Below are 12490 nucleotides of genomic sequence, written 5' to 3' on the forward strand. Positions count from 1 at the left end.
TGGTTTTAGTCTATTTGGACTTTCAACCTTTTGTGTGGTTTTGTGGATAAAACAGTAGCCCTAAGGCTCAGGGGATCTTCATTCTTTCCAGACCTCTCTTAAAGAAATGCACTCCATCTGTAAAATAGGGATGATGATATTTCGCCTTGTTGGACGAGTAAACAGCTCATGTTTTTGTCAGTCCCGCACCCGTTACTCTGCATGGCCCTGTAAAGAGAGCGCTGGCTAATGGTTTGAGGAGCATTGCAGAGAGCTGGCACCCGATCCCCCCCCGCATCTCTCCTTTGCTCTGACCTTCAGCAAATCACTTAATCTCAGCACAACGCTTGCCTCGCAGGACAGCGCGGGGAGCTGAGCTCCGCGACTGTGAATTGCCCTGAGCTCTTGCGTTTGCAAGGAGCCCCCAGGTCCTGCGTGAACCCGGTTGCGGTACCTCGGCATGGCAGGCATCCCAGCAAGCCAGGCAGTTGGTGGGGCTCTGCGCTTTGTTCCAGCATGAATGAGGAAACCCAATCCCTGCGCACACAGCTCTTTCCCTTCTCGTTTCCCCCACTGGGTTTTTTTTTTTCTCGCTTCCTGTATCAATCTCCGATATAATCTGCCCCAGCAGAGTAACACATTCACACTCCTCTGGCTCCCGCAGCGTTTCCCACTCAGCCAGGCCACGGCATTTCAAGGCTTACACAAAACACACACGTCCTTTTCAGTTCTGACGATCCCACGAGAGTAGGAATGGAAACAGAGTGATACTATTAGAAATCATTATCATTACAGATAGAAAGCGTGTTGTCCTGCTTGCTCTCCAGAGGTGATTAGATATTCCCCTTTCCTTGGAAATACAGGCTATCTACAGAATACTTTGCTTTTAAAACAGAAATCTCAGCACTGTTTTCCTACCAAGCAGCTCTGCTGGAGGCGGTAATACTAGAAGCTCCGTTGCAGGCTGTCCCCGATGGCATTTCTAGTCATGGTATTTCTTAACCAGGCGAAGAGCTGGCCCCGGCGAGGGCTTGTGGGATGCAGGATGCCACTTGCGCTGGCAGCGTGGCCTTGGGTCAGTTGTTTGCCTCTTGGTGCTGCTATTTCTTCTTCCAGTCATGGAGGTCAGTCCTGCAGGGCAGGGCTTGGCCTCCGTAGGTGCGTGTCCAGCGCTTGGCCCTGACAAAGACAAGTTAGAGTCTGGTTCCAACGTTCATCATCTCCCAAACAGCCTGTTGTTAATTTGGAGTCAAAGATGACAACTGCGTTGTGAGGGCAGAAGAGTCATCGGTGAGCACCCTCCTCCGTAAGGGTCCCTCAGACTGCGGCTTACTGGGTGGTTCCATCGATGCTTTTTAGTCCCCTCTGAAATAAATGTACTACAGACTTCTAGGGCTTCGACACAAAGTTTAGCAAGCTTTGGAGCTGCCTTCCAAACCCTTCTGTCGACTGAGCTTGCAGTATTTCTTGACCGCAAGACAGTTACTGTGCTCTGTTAGAGCTTGCGTTGGTCTAGATTGCCATGTCGCAAGGATGCCTGCCCCTCCGAAAGGCTGTTTGTTGTCAGGCCCAGAGCCGTCAAATTCTCCCTGACCCAAAGAAAAGGAGGTCTTTCGAATACAGCGTGTGTGCAGTGTCCCAAAGCCATTTAGACCGCCATCAGAAGCACGTGTGTTTAAAAGAGCTGGCAGGAATCTCTCTCAACAGCTCTGCCTTGTACACTTCCCGTCACCTCTGCTTTCCTGCTTCCAGACTTTAACTGTTTGCGCTGAAGATTTTCCAGCCTGGGTCAGCGCCTTGGGCTGGGGTTTAGTTTCCAGTGTTTGAAAAAGGCACAGTTCAACTGTTTCACAGAACAAGGTTGGCAAAACGAGCTGTTTTCCCACAATGTGGAGACGTTTTTCCTACCGCTCCTAACCAGTTCTGGCACCTCCAGGCCTTGGAGCGAGAACTGACGATTTGGCAGTGGGCTCGCGCGGGTTCAGGTTGGTGCATTTATCCGTTCGGGGAAGGTACCGTGTGTTTCCCCGAGTCCCTGAAAGGTCCCTGCTCCCAAACGCTTGTTTGAGCGTTGCTGCTGACACCTCCGAAGAGATGCTCTGAGCATGGTAGGCACAGGCCGTACTGGGGAGCTTGTGGGGAGCTGCTGCCACGGTCCTTGCGCTTTAGGGGAGCACGAGGACTAAAAAGAGGTGCCTGGAAAGGAGGATGCCTCCCTCTCCCCCCTAGAGCTGGAAAAGTTGTCCTAAATTCATCCCTGTATTACCATTTTCCTGGGAGCCCTGCTTCAGCCCTGCCCCTTGAGCGAGGCAGAGCGCGATACCCGAAGGGAGGTTTTCCCACGTCTCGGAAGTGTGTGCGGCCCCAGAGACCGGGGCAGTTTGGTGGCTGAGGGTTTTTTTCCCCTGGTTTTGCTGTCCAAGATGCATGGCCAGGTCCTTTCTGTCCCCTGCTCCCCTTTGTAACACTTTCTATTGTAACTACAGCTTTCCTTTGATACATATTTTTAAAGAAATATGTGCTATAAGATACATAGCTTGTACCCGTCTAAACTGCAGCTGTAGCCGGACTGTCTTTTCTTAAATAGAAACACAGACTTTGGGGAATTGCCCTGAGCGATTAGAAACAGACGGGCTCCGATCTCCCAGACTGATCAAACTGTCCCTAACTGGGACCAGTGGGGACATCTTGCCCATCTTCCTCCTCCGAAGAGCAGGAAGGGGGAAGAGGGAAAGAGGTGTCCCTGCGGGTGGGGGGGTAGAGACCAGGCCGTGGTGCCCGGGGAGGACAGAGCTTCCAGCCGGGCAGGATGGGCTCTGCCGCCGACCCTCTCGTCCCGATGCACGGGAACTGGCTGCCCAGATGCAGACGGGCGCACGGCAGTCGAAGCTCGTTTGCAAAGAAGCGGCTAGCACGGGGACTTGTCTTTTATTTTCTGAGCAACGAGAAAGACCGAGATTTGTGCTGCCGAGGAAGGCTGGGAGATGTTTGGGATTTTTTTTTGGCTGGGGAGAGGAGGCACTGTATCAAATTAAACTTGAAACAGAGACGCAAACGAGGTGATTAAGGCATTTCCGCCGTGCTTCCAGGGGAGCTGCTGGACGGCATCCAAAGCGGGGAAGGGAACAGCCTGAGTTTATCAGCTGAACTCGGAGGTTCATACGGATACTCGCACCGCAGAGCAGCCGAAGGGCTGGGTGACCGACACGCTGCGCCTTGGCCGTCCCTGCGCCGAACCGCTCCCAGCCAGTGCAGAAGGGAAACCGAGGCATGCCAAGGGGAAGCGGGATAGCTGGGGCCATGTAGTTACCCAGCGGCAGAGAGAGGAATATTATTTAGGTCTCTTCTCCCCAGTCTGATGCCCCTGGCCTGCTGCTTAGGCCCACTGTCTGCTTGTTACGTGCCCTTGGCTTTCAGCAGGAACAAGGACTGGCGAGAGCTGGCGATGTGTCGGGAGTGAGGCTGGTTCACCTTCCTCGCTTCAAAACTGAGCGGTGGGAAGAGCGTAGTGGAAGCATCTGCAGGCCGATGTTCCCGCAGCGGCTCTCCCTGGTGCTCCTCACTCACAGCACTGCGGGGGGTGCGGGTCTGTCCCCAGCCCGTGGGAGCCCCAGGGACCTCGGCCGGCCCGGGCACTGCCTCCGGGACTTGCCAACAGAGGCCAAATGCTTCTCCTTGGGGATGGGAAGGGGTCTGTCCTCTGCGCTGCCGCCCTGCTGCCCGGCAGGCCTGGTCCCTAGGAGTCACCCAGCATCCGCAACAGTGTTTGCACTGCATCCCACGCTCCCGCTCGGGAGCAGCCTCGCTGGGCTTCCTGCAAGGACTGCTCCGCAAGGATGTTCACAAGCTGCCCGTGGGTGAGATGAGGAGCAACCATGCTGGAAGGAGCACAACGGTGTGAACTACCTGCAGGGCTCAGCCTTGCCGGGCTCTGTCCTTAGAGCCGTGCCCCGTGCCAAAGACACTGCCTGACTCTGCAGCTCGGAGCTAATGAGCCCGCTCCAGTGCTGCCGGCCCTTCGTATGCTTTGCTTATAGTGGGGGCTGCAGGAAGGTCATGCTGGACGGATGGACAGACGGACATGCAGCGATCCGGGCCGCTCGCAGTGATGTGCAGGCTGTGTCTCGCTTGGCCGCGATGGCAGTGAACTCCCTCTGTTGACTTATCCTGAAGTTGCACCCCTTATTCCAATGGTGTCCCTGTCTCTGGTAATAAATAGCACCTTCCATAAATGTCTTTAGCCCTTACTAAACCACAGACCGGACTGATTATTGCTGCTTTTGTAGCCTTTACAGAGCTGTTTTTATTTATAATCGCACCCCGCTGGTGTGTTCATAATGATTTTCCCTGCTGCGTCCCATGCGGTCCAGTGCTACAAAGCCACATTTTCATAGTAGCTGTTGTTGGTTTTAATCACTTGTTATTCGGATGATATATTAATAGCAGTATCTCCATGAGGCTTTAGAGTGTTTTCTTTTTCGAAACATTTACAACAAAAGCTAAGTGTTAGCCCTAATAAAACGTGTGTTTCATTTGGCTCCCTCCTCCAGCGATGAATCCAATTAAATGAGTGCTCAGCGGAGAGCCCATCTCACCCCATCCCGTCCTGCCTCAGCCCCAAAACCTGCTCCTGAACCTCTGATTAAAAGGTGTTTGAGACTCCGGCGGGAACCGGGGTGCTTGAAAGGCCCCGCGTGGTTGGAGGGGTGTGAGTTTGTAATTGCCTATGTGTAGACTGTAGAAGCCTGTAATAATCCAAAGTATACTTTGCAGATGTTCATTTGCGCCTTGCGATTCTCCTAAAACCCAAAGAACCCGTTATACCTTATTGCACAGAGAGAAAGGGCAATGAGGCTGGGTGGCTTGATGCTCTTGTGATGAGAAGCCACTGGTGAAAAAAGAAGTAAAACCAGAGCTGCCTGTTGCCTCCTGAGCAGGACGCTATCTCCAGGCTTGGCATGTGGGTGGGGAGGAGTGGGGCGATGCTCTTTATTTTAGCCATTTATGGAGGGAAAAAAACCACTCCGCAAAACTTCTGTTGGCTGGAAGCGGTTTAAATGAAACATTTAACTAGCTGAGGCCGCTGCCTTTAATTTCATTCAGAAGGAGACTGCGAATGGACTCCTCGCCCACTTCAAAAGGCCGTGGCAGCGTGTCCGCTGCGGCGCGGGTCATTCATGGACACTACAGGAGATGTGAAAACATCTGCTAGGTCCATGCCTGCTCCTTTCAGTACAGTTACTCCCCTTGCTAATAATTGTCTGTGTTCTGTCATCTAGAAAGGGACTTTGTGTGCCTCCCAGGTATTCTAATGCTAATTTGTTTAGTTAAAAAGGAGAAGAGGCTAAACAGATGTGAACCATTTGGTTAGGTTGTAGTTCATTTGTTAGGAAGTGCAAAGGATTCTTGGCAGGATATTAAATATTACCTTGGCTGCTCACAAACACTTCATATTTCAAGAGAGGAAGGGAGGTAGGGACTGCACTCCATAAATCAGCCTTTTCAAAGAGACAGAAAAAGGCAAACATTTGATAAATCTGTGTCATTATACTTAGAGATCAAAGGGGGTTTTACATATGTATTTATGCAACTGGCAACCTAGGAGACAATAATAACAAACATAGATCTCTGACAGCTTTACAAAAATAAAAATTAGCCGGTTCTAATCTGTAATTATCTGGGAACTGTGCGAGGTAGGAGGTTGCTAGCAGTAGAGCTTTAAGTTGCTAATGTTGAGACGGTGAGTGAACGTTAAGTCATTCATAAATACATTAGGAAGTTCCGTAGGCAAGAGATTGCAAAAGCCACCGGATGGTAGCTGGGCATGCCCACTGCGTGTGCAGACCTGGTTTTATATACCGAGCCCAAAATAGGCGGGCAGTAGTTATCAGAACCAAAAGTCCCCAGACAAAGCAGTGTTTCACCATGTGCTAATTGCCTTTATGATTTTCCAGCAGATGATCTACCAGGAATCTGAAGGATCCCTGAAGATAGGAAGATTTCCATCCCTGGTCTCTCTCCTGCTTGCCGGTAAGCTGCAGATCCGTGTCTGATAGCTTCCGCAGCCCGGCGCGCCTCTGTGTTGGCCTGGATGAGCCCTGCCACTATTCCCAAATTAGGCTGACTCATTTTGTACAGCTACATAAGCACAGAACGGGAGCCAAAGACTCGGGTAAGTCAGGGAAGAAGCCTGAAAAGACCCCAGAAGAGGTTTGCAAGCAGCAGGAATAACAGGAGGACTAACGGGGGCTGCAGTGGGTAGTGCTTTAATCCAGGACAGAATTTAGCAGAGGAATTGAAACCTCTCCAGAAGCAGCAAGGGCCGTCGCATCGCTCAAAAAACAAGGAGAAACCCAGTTGCATGAAAATAATTCCATGGACAAAGCAATGCAGCCGCAGAAATTAGAGAAGGAGAAGTAGCATTATGTCATCTCACCTTTCCTTTTGGCCAGTCACTGGGCTGATTTCCTATTCTCTTGTGCTGTTTTAAAATGACTTCAGCAACTTGGTTTCTGCTTGTTCCCATGGGAAACTTCCACAGTCTATAGATTTTGCTGGTAGGAAACTCTTCTTGACAGTCAGACTATATTTTCCTTTACTCAATTCCATCACATCACTCCTACTTACGCCTCCTTGGAGCACCCTAAACGCTCTTCTCCATTGAAGTCGGTGGAGTTATGCGAGCAGTAAATTTGGCCCGTGGCACTTGGAGAAATAGATATTAAAACCCCAGGGACGAATTAGGGGGTGAGGGGAGGGAGGGCAGTGGGGGAAAGGAAATGGTTTCAGGTTGAGAGAAACAAGATCTCCTCTTACATCTGTACAGCGGTGCTGCCCGCTGCCCCGGTGGGAGAGCGCCCGGGACTCGGCAGCAAAACGCTGCAAGAGGCAACGATGTCCCTGGGATGTCCCTGAGCGCTGGTGTGGTTACGGAGCCACATCTGAGGGCTCGAGGGCAGTACGTGGCACTTGGGCTTATGTGCGGAGGGACTGCATAAAGCCCTGGGCGCTTCCCTTGCCAGTGGCTGGCCTGCTTTGAGTCCCAGCGATGCTACCCGCAGTCACCCCGCTGCCTTTCACCCCCAGGGTGGCCCAGCCCCACCATTTGGCTGTTTGCAGCTGGGATGGTCACTGGCTGCTGGTCCAGCAATCCTGACCCACATAACACTCACTGCAAGCTGTCCCTCCGCGGGTTAATACTAACGCATGCATTTTTCAGGACAAAGTCCCAAATTCCCTTTCCCCCAGCTCTTCCCTCACTATCGTGACATTAATATGAGTCCAGCAGATGTGTGCAGTGATGGAGCCGCTGCGGTACAAAAGGAGAGGAGGCTGCTGACAGACGCACAGGATTTATACATCGGCAATCCTCAGCTCCCCTCTGCTCCGAAATAGCTGCAGTCCACCAGCCCACAGGGTGCACTGCGAAGGACGCGCGAGGCAGAGAGGAAGAGAGGGGACAGCACCGAGGACTTCTTAGGGTGGAAGAAGTGGAATACGGATATGCGGGATCTCTCTTCCTGGGACCCTGCAAGGGGGCAAGGGCTAGGGACATGGACCCATGACTGAGGAACATCTGAGAGTACTGCAAAAGACCAGTAAGGACAAAAAAACCTGTTATAGATACATATGTATGGAAGAGGACACACAACAGCATGCAGAAGCCCCACGCCAAAGCCCTACATCTCTGTGTGCTACATGCTGTATGTTCCCAAAAAGGAGGTGGTGTTGGCTGGTCACCTCCTCTCTGGCCAGGTCACTCTATGCCACAGCGCTCCAGGGTTACACGCTCCGGAATTCCTTATTTTCCCATAAGCGTGCACTTGATTAACATCATGAAATGGTGAATTACTTTTCTCCAAACAGAACTATGACTGTGTCAGGAAAACAGCATCCTGTCTGGATTGGGACCAAGAGCCCCCTGGCTTGATTTTGGATACCTGCTCCTATTTATCGCCCCAGCGGGACGGGCTTCTGCGGATCTTTAAAGAGCTGCGTGTGCCCTGTCACTGACAGACAAGTCTTCGTACTTCAGAAGAAAGAAAGAAAGAAGATGCTGAGCATTTCAGAACTGGCCTATTCAGTGGCAGGAAAATAACGTTTGCTAAAAGGACATACGGATTTTCTAGTTGGGAAGAGATAAAGCAACAAGGTGAAACTCAGCATCAGGGCAACCGGATGGGATCAGCACTGGGAGATGCGGCCTTGTGTCAGGCTCCAAGAAGATGCTGGAAAGCACATGACTGCAGCTGCAGGGCACGTGGCCTGGGAAGAGTCATCCAGGGTGGATGCCGGCGAGGTGAGCCCACAGACCTGACCCTTCTCTGTCCTCGCTGGGGGCTTTGATCATCTCGGCTTGAAGGTGTGCTGGGTTCTCTGCTTTCTGCCCTGTTCTAACAAGCGCGTTTTGCAGAGCTGGGCACCCTCCAGGCGTGTCTCAGCGGTGCTCCGCTAAGTGCCACCATCACCCCTTGTCAGGAGCTGCACCTTCCCAGTGCCATCTGTGTAATAAATCAATCTGCAAGAAATGGGATCTAGAGACCGTACCGATGCAGCTCAATTAGTTTATTGATTAACAAGCTAGCAAGACAGCTACTATTATGATTCAAGGGCTCTGCAGCAACAGCACGGAGCAAACCCAGTCTGGCGTTTCTCTTTGTGCCCATTTCTTTCCAACCCCGGTTTCTTCACGATGTAGCCCCTGTTGCTCCGTTGGCCTCGTCAGTGGGGCACAACATACGTGCTCCTGCCACAACTGCTGCATGTGGGACGTAAACCAAATTCCAAGAGCCAAGAGCAAGCGTGCGAGCCTTGCCGGAGCCCTGCTCTCGAGGCGGCAGCAGGTACGGAGGAGACCTGTGCCCAGCCGAGCAGATGTGCAGGCTCGAGCTGGAGGCAGGTGGGTCAGTCGGGAGGATGGAGCCACAACGGGTTCCCAACTCGCTTGTCAAAACCTGCCCCCCTTGCAGCCCCTGCTCCAGGGAGAGCTCAGACGAAGCAGTCTCAGCCGTCCTCCTGACCTACCTTTGCTCGGATGCTGTTTCTGATGGCTTACCCGTTTGCCATTCCTAGGGAAAAAACTCCTGACGTCCAACTGTTGAAGATACAATTACAGTAAAAGCTATCTTGGGGCTATTTTTCTTAAAAAGCCAATCCAACTTTTACAAGCTACAGCTGACATATATTAAGGGCTTAAACCAAACTTTCTGTGACATTTTGTTGATGTTATCCTGGCTGGTGCTGGTGGACATAAGGAACAAGGAGAATTATTCCATCTGAAGGGTTTTCCTCTTACCTCATGGGCGTAGGAACGTGCGCTGGAGCAACCTCTGCACGCAAGGAGCAGGTTTTCTGGTTTGAATTCTACAAAACACCGAGAAAAGAGGGGAGTAAATCTGCATCCAGGAGAGCCAGCCTGTGTCACCTGTGGAACGATTGCTGCCCGCAACTGTGATTCATGCGTTGCCTAGAAGTGTCCTCTGTAATTCTCTTCACAATTACCCGTCTGGGCCAGCTGGCAGAGCTTTGCCAGCACACAGAGGGAAACTAGAAAGCAATTCCTCCTGCAACTGCATTTCTGCGTGGTTCGTATCACCCTTCATACCACAGAGAGCCCAGCAGTGCCATCTATTTTATCTCACAGCAGAGAAGTGCTTTGGGATTGTTCACTGTTTGACTCCGTAGCTGAAGCACGAAAGATCTTGCGTCATCCCAAAATCTGCTTTGCAAATACCTGGTCCCAGGAAGGATGGGGACCAGTGGCACTGGTACTGATGGGGGTTTGGGTGGCTCGAGCACTGTTCTTAGCTCTGTCTTAACCCACTGAGCAGCTTTTGGAGAAGTCACACACCTCTCCGGGTCTTATTTCCCCCTTCAATCTGCCTAGTTTAATTAGTTTGTAAACTCTAGTTTGTAGCAGGGATTATTTTACAAGATGCTCACACCACAGCCAGTGTGATCAGAACAATTCACTCTTGCATGACGCTTTTCATGAATTGATGTAAAGCTGATATATGAAGAAGTCAGCATCATGCTATCGCTTCTGACACCCAAGATAATCAAGGCCCTTGGTGGGGAAAAGATTTGCCTTTTGTTTGGTAGCAAAAGTTAAAAATAAAAGGTAGAGGTTCCAGCAAAACCTGGCTCTGCCCTTAAAACAACAGTGCTCTGACAGCAGGCTAATTCAGTACAAAAATTTATGCATCTTCTAATAAAAACATGGTAGAAAAGCTGCATGCATGCATCGAGGCTGCTAAGTTACATGCTTGCTGGTTGAATGTTGACTAAGGCGCTTCCATGGAGTGGCTCCTTGGAAAACACTGGCATGATGCCGTCCTGGAAAGGAGGGTCCCAGAGCTGATGGTGTCGTGGGAAGGGTCTCCTCAGCCAAACGCTCTTAATTCGGTTCACGGACTGTTGTGTTGTGTTTGGTCTCTACGTGTTACTCCAGATATGTGGACTGTGACAGATCTCGCCGGGTATTTGTACAGGCAGAGATTTCAGAAAATACAGTGCTGTGAAAGGTGTGGCTCACCAAAAAACAGCGCACATCAAAAGAATAGGTAAATCCAAATACTCTGGGGAGGCAGAGGATGAAATGACTGAGATGCCCCCAACACCGTGATGTCCCAGTGCCCGACCCCCAGCTGGCAATTCCCTGCAGCCGTGGGGGGAACGGGGAGCGGGAAATCCCAGCCTGGCCGGGGACAGGCAGGAGTACGTGGGCTTTCTCACTTCTCTTTCTGTCCTGCAGCCTCCCGAGGAGGGACACAGCCATCGCAGCGGGGTGTGCAGCTGTAAACTCTCCGGGGACGTGCCCGCCGGGTGGGAAGGTTGGGTTGTTGTCCTCCTAATCTAGCTGAGACACTAAAGGAACCGAGGGAAATGTGGATTGACAGGTATAATCCAGAACTGCATTATCTTGTCTTATGGTTCTCTTTTGTGTCTGTACAGCAGATAGACCTCTGAACCCTTGTCTTTAGTCTAGCAATTAAACTTACTATTTCGTCATTAAATCTTGTTTAGGGATAAAGCCAAGTCTGATTAACATTCTTGAGTGGAAGCCCTAGGGGATGGACAACGCATGGGGTGCCTCAGCCAGAGGCCGCAGGAGCCAGGGTGCTCCCCGTGTGAATCTGGGGCCTGGCTCACCCAGGGTGAGGAGAGAAGTCCCTGTTAGCAAACGTTAGCCAGAGTGTCTGAGAGCCCAGCCATGGTCTGCAAATTGAAATCCTCTCAAATGTCCCTTTCTTTGTGGTTTTACAGCACTAGATGATGCTGGAGACCCACTTTGGTTAGGCAGGATTTACACTCAAGTGAAGTCTGTTTAATATAATGTATTGGACCTTGATAACGTTCCACTGTCAGGTCAGATATAGATGTGCTGGGCAGGGGACAACGGCTGATAAAAACATCAGCACCGCTGCCTCACCTCTAGACAGCACCTTTCATCCCAAAGTACTGTCCGGATCACTTACAGGGATCACATCCCCCATCCCTGAGATGCAGCCACTGACAAGCCAGAAGGTGAGTAGCAAGAACATCTCAAAGGGCTTCCGAGGGCTTCTAAGCTGGATGAGGATCCTTCCGTGGTGCTGTTTAGGCCGTGCTGGATTAGCAGCGGGTTCCAGACAGAGCGGGAGAGAAGAGCTGGAGAAAGGGAGTCCTGTTCCTCATCCGCAGAAGGGCTCCGGGGGCACTGGTATTTGGGGTCTGCATGTTCAGAGCGGGAGGAAGAGCACGGCAGGAGGAGATCTCGGCGACACTCCCTCAAGCTGAGGGCACCGCTTACGCCTCAGGGGGAAAGGGTGACATGGAGAAACCATGGGGAGGTCAGTTCATCTCCAAACCTGTCCTTTATCCCACCTGATCATCTCCGCACTTCCTCGGCGGTTTTAATAGCCCAATTCTCAGAAAATGTGATATTGGAGGGAAGACGTTCCGGATAGCACCTGACTCTAACGTGGCGGGAAAAGCCCAGAGAGATCCAAAGCCGGAAAGCTGAAACTGTCTGGGTAGAAAGAAAGGAAATCAGAGAAGGGGGGGGATTGTACGGAGCTGGAAGGTTTCGCATCACGATTGCAGCGGCTCCATCGCCTTCCCTTGCCCCGGCGCTGCCCGCGGGCCCGCAGCGCCGGGGCAAGGGAAGGCGATGGAGCCGCTGCCCCGACGGTGCGAGCCCCGGCGCTGAGGTAAATCGGGACGCCCCTCCCCTCCGCGCCCGCTGCCGTCTCATCGGCCAATGAGCGCTTCTCCTCCCCCCCTCCGCCCCGCCCCCGCGGGCCAACCGCTCTTCTGAGTGGCTGCTCCTCCCGGCTCATTATGCGGCAAGTGCGCGGCTCTGATAGGTTGAGGCAGCTGCTCGTCGGCCGGCCCCGCTGCCCGCCCCGCCGCCCGCTGCTGCCTTTGCCTGCGCTGCCGGCGGCGGGAGAGCGGCGCTGGGGCGGGCAGCGGGCGGGCAGCGCGGCGTTATGGGGCCGTGCTGAGGCTCCGGGGGTGCCCATGCGGCGCC

The sequence above is a fragment of the Gymnogyps californianus genome, chromosome 19, assembly GCF_018139145.2.
Source record: "Gymnogyps californianus isolate 813 chromosome 19, ASM1813914v2, whole genome shotgun sequence".
NCBI lineage: Eukaryota > Metazoa > Chordata > Aves > Accipitriformes > Cathartidae > Gymnogyps > Gymnogyps californianus.